The 10,766-nt window shown below is 40.4% G+C and overlaps 1 long non-coding RNA gene across 2 annotated transcripts; it reads right to left on the reverse strand.

Moving 5' to 3' along the window:
• Positions 1–4,661: 4,661 nt before the first annotated feature.
• LOC311142395 lies at positions 4,662–6,221 on the reverse strand. 2 transcript variants are annotated; one of them, XR_014614297.1, is made up of 4 exons: positions 5,854–6,221; positions 5,679–5,735; positions 5,080–5,376; positions 4,662–4,941 (listed from the first exon to the last, which is right to left on the reverse strand). It is a non-coding gene; the product is annotated as an uncharacterized lncRNA (long non-coding RNA). The 2 variants fall into 2 exon arrangements; XR_014614298.1 differs by having other exon boundaries at positions 5,679–5,738.
• Between the last annotated feature and the right edge of the window lie 4,545 nt (positions 6,222–10,766).

The following is a 10,766-nucleotide window of genomic DNA, read 5'->3' on the forward strand; positions in this document are numbered from 1 at the left end:
TATCCACCAGTAAGGCCAGCAGGCTAGTCTCTTTCATTGATATATACTGTATGTAACTGTTATGAATTTTGTATTGTCAATTTGTTGTCTACTGTATAAACGCCACTTTAAAAATGTGCATGATAGTGCAACAAAATGTCCCCATGGGGACAATAAAGTCAGTAATGTAAAGTAAGTACTCATCGGCAGTATATCGGCAGTGAGATTCTCAGTGTGTTTCATGCTTAACAGCCCCACCATAGTCACAGTGTCAACACTGCTGTTTGACCACTGTGCTTCATCTCTGTAGAAAACTCATTCAGATGTAGAAAGCTCAGTGATGTGGCAGTAACCGGTAAAGACACATTCCTGTATTTCATTACAAACTGTAGTTTATTGTCCAGCTCTCACCTGTGTCACAGACAGATGTCATGTGTTCATCATACCCCCCTCCCATCCCTCCTCCACACCAAACCCCCCCCCCACCCCCCCCCCCCACACACACACACACACACACACACACACACACACACACACACACACACACACACACACACACACACATACAAACACACAGGTGAGCTGAGGCACATCTGTCTTAGAGTTATCACTCTCCTCCTCAGCAACACTTTCATTAGGAGTTGGCAGAGGCAGCCTGCCTCGTGCGCGCACACACACACACACACACACACACACACACTTGGACAAATGTATATACTTACTGTTTGTGTGTGTGTGTGTGTGTGAGTGTGTGTGTGTGTGTGTGTGTGTGTGTGTGTGTGTGTCCAGTGTGTGTGTGTTTGTGTGTGTGTCCAGTGTGTTTTTGTGTTGGTGTGTCCAGTGTGTGTGTGTGTGTCCAGTGTGTGTGTGTGTGTGTCCAGTGTGTGTGTGTGTGTCCAGTGTGTGTGTGTGTGTGTCCAGTGTGTGTGTGTGTGTGTCCAGTGTGTGTGTGTGTGTCCAGTGTGTGTGTGTGTGTGTCCAGTGTGTGTGTGTGCGTGTGTGTCCAGTGTGTGTGTGTGTGTGTGTGTGTGTGTGTGTGTGTGTGTGTGTGTGTGTGTGTGTGTGTGTGTGTGTGTGTGTGTGTGTGTGTGTGTGTGTGTGTGTGTGTGTGTGTGTGTGTGTGTGTGTGTGTGTGTGTGTGTGTGTGTGTGTGTGTGTGTGTGTGTGTGTGTGTGTGTGTGTGTGTGTGTGAGTTCAGGTGTATCCCTCAATGACTGTCTGTTCTTCTGCTTACCGCTACAGTGTGGAACATGGTGGAGAGAACACAATGAAAGCTGGACTTAGAAAATGTGAGTGTTGACTGCTGTGAATAATATGACTAAGAATAAGTCTTAATTCTAGTGAAGTCAAAGTCAAAGACCACCATCATTACGTACTTGGTCATATTAAATATCAGCTGTAGTTCTACAGAAGCACAAATCAGGGACACCAAAGTTTACAAAGAGTTGCTTTGACAATGTGTGTGTCTGTGTGTGTGTGTGTGGCGCGTTCATGTTACTTTAAAAATGTGTGTTTGTGTTCATTCATGCATAAAGGAGTGTGTGTGTCTGTGTGTGTGTGTGGCGTTACATTAGAAATGTTTGTGTGTGTTCATGCATGAAGATGTCTGTGTGTCCAGTGTGTGTTCAGGATGTGTTTCCAGTGTGTGTGTGTTCAGGATGTGTGTGTGTGTGTAATTAATGTGAATAAGTGTGTTTTATATTACCATACAGTATAACATATGATCATTCAACAAGTCTCAAGTTACCTTAACTTCTCCTTTTGATACCTAGAAACATCTACATTAAATGAATTAGTGAAAAGTGAGTTAACATTCTAATGTGAATGATGATGATTTCTAATATTATGTCTGGTTTCATCCATCAGATGTCTGTGATCTCACACTGGACCTAAACACAGTAAACAGATTCCTCTCTCTGTCTGAGGAGAACAGAAAGGTGACATGTAGGACAGAGGAGCAGCCGTATCCTGATCACCCAGAGAGATTTGAGGTCTGTAGACAGGTGCTGTGTAGAGAGGGTCTGACTGGGCGCTGTTACTGGGAGGTAGAGTGGAGTGGGGAAGGGGCTGTTATAGGAGTGGCATATAAAGGAATCAGCAGGAGAGGATGGGGAAATGACTGTTGGCTTGGAGCCAATGACAAGTCCTGGAGTCTGATCTGCTCTGACAACAGTTACTCTGTCAGGCACAATAATAAGTCCACTACCATAGACGTCCCCTCCTCCAGCTCCCACAGAGTAGGAGTGTATCTTGACTGGCCAGCCTGCACTCTGTCCTTCTACAGAGTCTCCTCTGACACACTGACCCACCTGAACACATTCCACTCCACATTCACTGAGCCCCTCTATCCAGGGTTTGGGGTTTATGTTGACTCCTCAGTGTCCCTGTAAATAATAACCATGGTAACACTGACACACACACACACACTGGACACACAAACACACTGGACACACACACACACACACACTGGACACACACACACACTGGACAAACACACACACTGGACAAACACACACTGGACACACTGGACACACACACACACTGGACACACACACACACTGGACAAACACACACTGGACAAACACACACTGGACACACTCACACTGGACACACACACACACACTCGAAAAACACACACACACACTGTACACACACACACACTGAACACACACACACTGGACACGCACACTGGACACACACAAACACACATACACACACACACACTGGACACACACACACACACACACACACTGGACACACACACACACATACACACACACACAGGACACACAAACGCAGGACAAACACACACACACACCGGACACACACACACACACATACACTGGACACACACACACACACACAAACACACTGGGGACACACACACACACACACTAGACACACACACACTGAACTTACACACACACACACACTAGACACACACACTGCACACACACACACATGGAACACACACACGCTGAACACACACACACACACACAGTGGACACACACAAAGACACACACAACCAAACATATTGGACACACACAAACACACACACACACACTTGACAAACACACACACTGGACACACACACACACACACACTGGACACACAAACACACACTAGACACACACACACACACTGGACACACACACACACACCGGACAAACACACACTGCACACACTCACACTGGACACACACACACACACACACTGGACACACACACACTGAACACACACACGCTGAACACACACACACACACACATTGGACACACACAAACACACACACACTGGACAAACACACACACTGGACACACACACACACACTCACTCACACACACACTAGACACACACACACACACACACTGCACACACACACACTGGACACACACACACTGGACACACACACACACACACTGGACAAACACACACTGGTCTCACTCACACTGGACACACACACACACACACTGGACACACACACACACACACACACACATACGTGTTTATAGACAATATCAGGACTTATGACAAAAATGTGACATATTGGGACATGCCTTTCCCAAGGTCCAAGAGACCTGGGAATCAGAATAGTTTGGTCCCATGATTCTAGGAATACATCCATCTGTTGAGATTTTGTCTAGGGCTATATTTTGTTCAGACCTGATTTTAATAGTATATATGAGGACTTTTTCGGGTTCATGTGACATATAAGGCCCATAGCAACAGCAGCCCATAGATACACACTGATTTTCAGGTTTATGTGACTTATGAAGAACCTGTAAATAGGGTCTGTATTTGAACGTGGTTCCGGTTACATGTTGAAATGTCTGCATAAGAATCATAGGTGTACAATACTTAACTAAAGCTTTAAAAAATATATTATAATAATCATGCTCACCAGATAGGTAACCTTCAACAGAAATGCCTATCCATGTTCACATAGCTCATAAATATAATATATTCTCAGTCTACTGTTTAAGTCGTATTATTGTTATTTATAACAATACATTTGCAGTCAATATTCATGTAAAAAAAGAGGGTACACTTTATGCCTTACTTTTATTGAGTGCCAGTGAAAATATGCAAATTAACAAATCAATTGAACACCCAGAATAGACCACCTACACTTTGCCTCCTTCCCTGCTATGCACAAGGCAGTAGAAATGGCATGTTTGAAATGAATGAGAAACTCTCTATTAAAGCATCCAGCTTCTATGAAACATGACAGTGTACATTCAGCTAACCTGTCTAAATAACATAGGGATTTACATCATAGTTACATAGTGCAAGTTACCATACACAAGGCCTGTTACAAGCACCCATTGAAATGGTAATAGTTTAACAGTAATTTAAACACCTTGCCACATTCAACAACTTGTGGTTAAGAACAAAGTGCTTCTGAAAACTTAGGAACAATAACAATCCCTTTAAGTACTGTTTATCTCTTTTCCCTGTCAATGAGAGCAAGTATTAACACATATCATCAACTGTTATCCCAAAAAAATGTGACCATAAGTAGCAAACATATGCTCATTAATAGCCCTCAATTATACATAAACATACAAACATGTGGGATCTACAGTCGAGCCTATGTGGCATGTTTGTACAAGAACCAACAATATAAATCATTTAAGGAAAATAAAATAATATGAACATGAAACCCACAGATATGAACACTATCTGAGGAGAAGCTGATTGAAATTGGAATTGAATGGTACCTGAGCTACAGTTGGCATGCTCTAGTTCTATCTATTCATCTTCCTTTTTAATGCTACATTTCTGTTGTGGATGTAGTATTTGATAGCAACCCAGTCTCTGTCTTTCAGAGCTACTGGCTCTGCTTGGAGGCAGGAGTCACAGTCCTTTTTACCTGGTATTCTGCAGCTTGTTATGAAATTAAGCAAATGCCGCTCAACAGCTTTCACTTCATCACCTGTCCACTTGCTTCTCACCTTCACAGCTTTCATAAATGGAAACAAAATACAACTGATTAACAATGAGCTCTGCTAAAGTGACAAATGGAGGATATGATACAAAGGATTCTAGTTAGTAGTTATATGATGTTATCAATACATGTGAATACAAAATGCTTACTAACCTTGCTTTCCTTTGGAGCACTTTGAGGATGCTTGGGATGTGACTATTTTACCATGTCTTGGTTGTGTGTTGCTCATGTGTACGTTATCCAAGGTGGTTGACTCAGGAGTGCCCTTCATGTTGTCCAGGGTGGTTGACTCAGAAGTGCCCTCCATGTTGTCCAGGGTGGTTGACTCAGAAGTGCCCTCCATGTTGTCCAGGGTGGTTGACTCAGAAGTGCCCTCCATGTTGTCCAGGGTGGTTGACTCTGGTGTTTGCCTCAGAAGTGTCTGGTCCCTAGAAGTCTCTGTTGTTGAGCCTTTGCAAAGTAATAATGAATGTGATTATGTTCTATGAGCTTCATGACAATACGTTTGCTTGCTTGTATTATTCACTGTAAACAACCTCAATGTCAGGCAATATGCAATTCTACATTAGATATTAACTGATATTTGAGATATAAACATAAACTGATTGCAAATCCATAAATGTGGAATTACTTATCACCACCAATGTGATTGTTAAAAAACAGATAGAGGATCATTTCGATAATCCCCACAGAAATGTGCATTTATGTGACATAACTTAAAGATATTACCACATATATACAAGTCAGGATACCTTTGCATTGATGTAGGTCAGCAATGGTTTCTTCACTGGAATCATCATCACTCATTTCTACTTCATATGGTTGGGTAAAAAACATTTACGGCCAATTATTTAAATTAAGGACTAACAACACTTATAATAGTTATATTTGAAGTGGCTAAAAACTATATTTCAAACAAAATTTTACCTTCAGGATTGACCTCAATGTCATCCAGCCCTTTCCCCTGCAGGTAAGGCAGTCTTCCTTTTTCGATTGCTATCAACAGTTTGCTGACTTTTGCGAGCTGCAGGGTACTCTCTGGAAGCCGATAGAATTCTCTATGGACACGGATGTCATGTCCTAGAAAGGTGGCAAGTTGATCCATTTCATTTTCTTTGAGGTTTAGTAGTGTGGACAAAGTGGCGACTTGTTTCCGCAATCTTGTTGAGGTGAGTGCCTCTGGGTTCTTTGCACCACATTGTTTGAATACTTGCGAAAGCAGTCAGAGCCTCTGTAATGGGAAAGGACACCTGGCCGTGTAAACATGTACACATTTTCTTTGTGGACTTGACACTCTTTTCTGCTTATCATGAGGAGGTCCATGGCAGTGATCATGTCAGGGGTTAGAAGCACTGGAACTTTTCTTGACCTTTTACCTCGAATCTCAACTCTCTCAAAGTGCTCTGCAAGCTTCCTCTCGAAGTCAGTAAGGCCCCTCACAATGTCTGGATTCAGCTCCGTAAGATCCCTGGATGTGAAAGACTGAAGCTCCATTTTTGAAACTTCCCCTTCCCTCCTTCTGTTAAATAGTACTACCTGCATCAAAGTCACTTTAGGAAGATTTCCAAAGCTTTTGCTGTTGGGTTCTTCCTCAAGGTCCTTCATACACTTAGCACGCTCAGTAGCAAGAAACGTGTGCAGCACCGACACATCCTCTGTAAAGGGTCAAACCTGTGGTTTATTCCATTTGGCTTGTTGAAGCGTACCCAATGCGGCAGCTGAAATGGACTCTGTCCACTTTTTCTGATGTAAAGTGGCAAATTGCTTTGCAGACTCTGCAACAGCAGGGCGATGTGCAGTGATGGCATTGCATTGAATAATGCCTGCAACTTTGGCTAAACTGTGTCCCAATTTCAAAGCCAATGATGGGATTTTATACGAGTTGCTTTCAACATCATAACCAGCAACATATCTTACTGCCTGTATCACATGGGGAAAGTTACAGGGCATAACAAGGACTTCGGTGCTCTTCAAAGGTGTTATAGCCCTTGCCGTTATCAATAGTCTTGCCATCGCTCTATTTTTTTGGCGTATGTAGTCATTCCTTCTCTCATATGGTTTCCTGGAATTCAACAGTGACTCGCCGATACAAAGGAATTCAGTTTCACTCCTTACAACCGAGGAAACGTCATCCTGGTTCATTTCACAAGCAATCTTCCAAACAGTTTCCTTAACTGAGTCAGGTCTTGGTAAGTGCAGTTGAATCCGTTTTCGCCCAACTTGAGGCTCTCCCTCAACAGACTTCTTCGGGCAGTTTCTCACATGTCTCCATAGGGAATTTCTTGCATACAGTCCTTCGCAAAATTTGCAGTCACGGTAGTCATCAGATGGTTTTGCATTACTAGGTCTTTTACAGGCAACCATCTCTCCAGTGCCACAGCTTGCCACTTCAGTATTATGGTCAAAGTTTCATCTCTTCTTAAGAGAGCGTAACAACTCTCTTCTTTTGCGGGATCCTTTATTAAAACTGAAAGCCATTGCAACATCAGGCTTTTCACTGTGGATGGATTTGAGGTGTCTTGCCAATTTATAAATGGCCTTTTTACAATAAAGACAAAATTGCTTCTTGTTGTACTTGCTTCCTTTTGCTGTTATTGACAAAGGTGTGACATTTATGGAGCTTTTCTGGTGTGATGTGTTCTCTGATGAATTGGCACTGCAGCTTATTACTGAAGTACAAGGATTGCTGCGCATCTTTGAATAACTTAATGTTCTTGGCTTCTCTGAACTGGTGGTACTATCCCCACTGTGTGCTGTAACATTCCCTAATGGTTTGTTCTCTGACAATTTGTGGTGGAGATTCTTTTCTGTGGTTTTATATTCCTTACTACAAGAACTTGTAGTACTTATAATAGAAGCATCCGAGGAATTGCCACATGAGTCTGGAAGATAGTCTGCAGCATCCGAAGATTCATCAAGGTCTGAAAAAAAAGAAAAAAAAGCATCTAATTCTGTCAATAACTTTATACATGTATTAATACCTAGGGTATCATACTCCCTACAGTACCATCACATTGTGCATAACACCTACATACTCACAGAAAAATGTATTCTAGTAAACTGATTTAAAGACCTCTGTCTCTCAGCTATCTCTTCTCATAACGATCCTCATAACGATCATGACGGCGCCTCAGATTTTGCAGATGGCGGCTTTTTCTAAGCTGTACAAATTTCTACAATGTTTCCTCACATCAAAAATACCACAATGTGTTAACAAAGAACATTAACTATTTTATCTAATGACAAGAATGCAGCTTTCTTACCTGCTTTGCAGTAGGACACTGGAAGGGTACAATTCCACTGGACTTGCTTTCCTTGAATGAAATTATGAAGAATAAATATTTGTTTTTAATAACACAGTACCGTAACAGTAAATTAGGATATTATACATTATACTGTATGTGAAAATAATTTGGGTTAAGAAATTGACAATACTGTTTTATAGATGACCTATAAATGAAAAAATGAATATGTGGATCTGGGGTTTTCAAGCAAGACTCTATAGAAATGGTTAAAACTGTACAATATCTGCTAACCAACAATATGAGGACTGTGTAACACACACACTCTACTCTGGTTGGGTCATACCATATCGGGACGTCATCTGAAACACATTTACGCCTTGAACAGACTAAGTACAAAATGAGGAGATGACGACTGAACACATCTAGAGTCAAGGTTCCTGACTTTGAGTTATCCTTTTGATGTCAAAGAAAGCTCACAACCTTAAAAGTAATGTAAATGGGTCAACTGCAATATAAATTAAATCACGCAAATTGATAAGAAATATGTTAAATGGGCAAAAACATTGCCCCAAAAATACAAAAACATAGGCATTAGAGAGAATAAAGATTAATTTTATGTTTTGAGGGGTGGTTAGTTCTGACAAATGGTCGGGCTAATTTTGTTTATGCTATGATATCGAAACAAGTGATGGGAATTTTGATATTGTGAACATTTTACACAAAAGGTTGGTTGTAATACAGTAAAAAGCCATGTAATTTATATATTGGAATGAACTGAAACAACAATTTAATTTAAATAGAAAAGATCTACAGTAAATGTGTAATAACCTGTTGGAAGGATGAAGTGGATCTCTGTCTCACTTCTGGGTCTGCTGAAGGTTGAGCTGGGATCTTGTCAGTTGGTGTCTGCAACGAAATACAACAATAACATGTCAGAAATATAGTGTTTTATAATATAGATCATATCTATTTAGTAAACTAATGATCATACTCAGTTCAGTCACAATATATTCCTACCACCTGTCTATCATAATCCCCTTTGGGGTGAGACTCATTGCTGAGGTCAAGGGCTGCATTGACCACAGATGTTAGGAAAGATAATTCATATATGGATCTGGGCTTTTTATGCAAGACTCTATAAAAATGGTTAAAACTGTACAATATCTGCTAACCAACAATATGAGGACCGTGTAACACACACACACTCTACTCTGGTTGGGTCATACCATATCGGGACGTAATCTGAAACACATTTACGTCTTGAACATCCTAATTACCAAATGAGGACTTGACGACTGAACACATCTGGAGTCAAGGTTCCTGACTTTGAGTTATCCTTTTGTTGTCAAAGAAAGCTCACAACCTTAAAAGTAATGTAAATGGATCAACTGCCATATAAATTAAATCACGCAAATTGACAAGAAATATGTTAAATGGGCAAAAACATTGCCCAAAAAATACAAAAAACATAGGCATTAGAGAGAATAAAGATTAATTTAATGTTTTGAGGGGCGGTTAGTTCTGTCAAATGGTTGGGCTAATTTTGTTTATGCTATGATATCGAAACAAGTTATGGGAATGTTGATATTGTGAACATTTTACACAAAAGGTTGGTTGTAATATAGTAAAAAGCCATGTAATTTATATATTGGAATGAACTGAGACAACAATTTAATTTAAATAGAAAAGATCTACAGTAAATGTGTAATAACCTGTTGGAAGGATGAAGTGGATCTCTGTCTCACTTCTGGGTCTGCTGAAGGTTGAGCTGGGATCTTGTCAGTTGGTGTCTGCAACGAAATACAACAATAACATGTCAGAAATATTGTGTTTTATAATATAGATCATATCTATTTAGTAAACTAATGATCATACTCAGTTCAGTCACAATATATTCCTACCACCTGTCAATCATAATCGCCTTTGGGGTGAAACTCATTGCTGAGGTCAAGGGCTGCATTGACCACAAATGTTAGGAAAGATAATTCATATGTGGATCTGGGCTTTTTATGCAAGACACTATAGAAATGGTTAAAACTGTACAATATCTGCTAACCAACAATATGAGGACCGTGTAACACACACACTCTACTCTGGTTGGGTCATACCATATCGGGACGTCATCTGAATTACATTTACGTCTAGAACAGCCTTAGTACCAAATGAGGACTTGACGACTGAACACATCTATAGTCAAGGTTCCTGACTTTGAGTTATCCTTTTGTTGTCAAAGAAAGCTCACAACCTTAAAAGTAATGTAAATGGATCAACTGCCATATAAATTAAATCACGCAAATTGATAAGAAATATGTTAAATGGGCAAAAACATTGCCCCAAAAATATAAAAACATAGGCATTAGAGAGAATAAAGATTAATTTTATGTTTTGAGGGGCGGTTAGTTCTGTCAAATGGTTTGGCTGATTTTGTTTACGCTATGATATCGTAACAAGTTATGGGAATGTTGATTTTGTGAACATTTTACACAAAAGGTTGGTTGTAATAGAGTAAAAAGCCATTTAATTCATATTTTGGAATGAACTGAGACAACAATTTAATTTAAATAGAAAAGATCTACAATAAATGTGTAATAACCT

The sequence above is a fragment of the Coregonus lavaretus genome (assembly GCF_964263955.1).
Source record: "Coregonus lavaretus genome assembly, chromosome: 2".
Lineage (NCBI taxonomy): Eukaryota > Metazoa > Chordata > Actinopteri > Salmoniformes > Salmonidae > Coregonus > Coregonus lavaretus.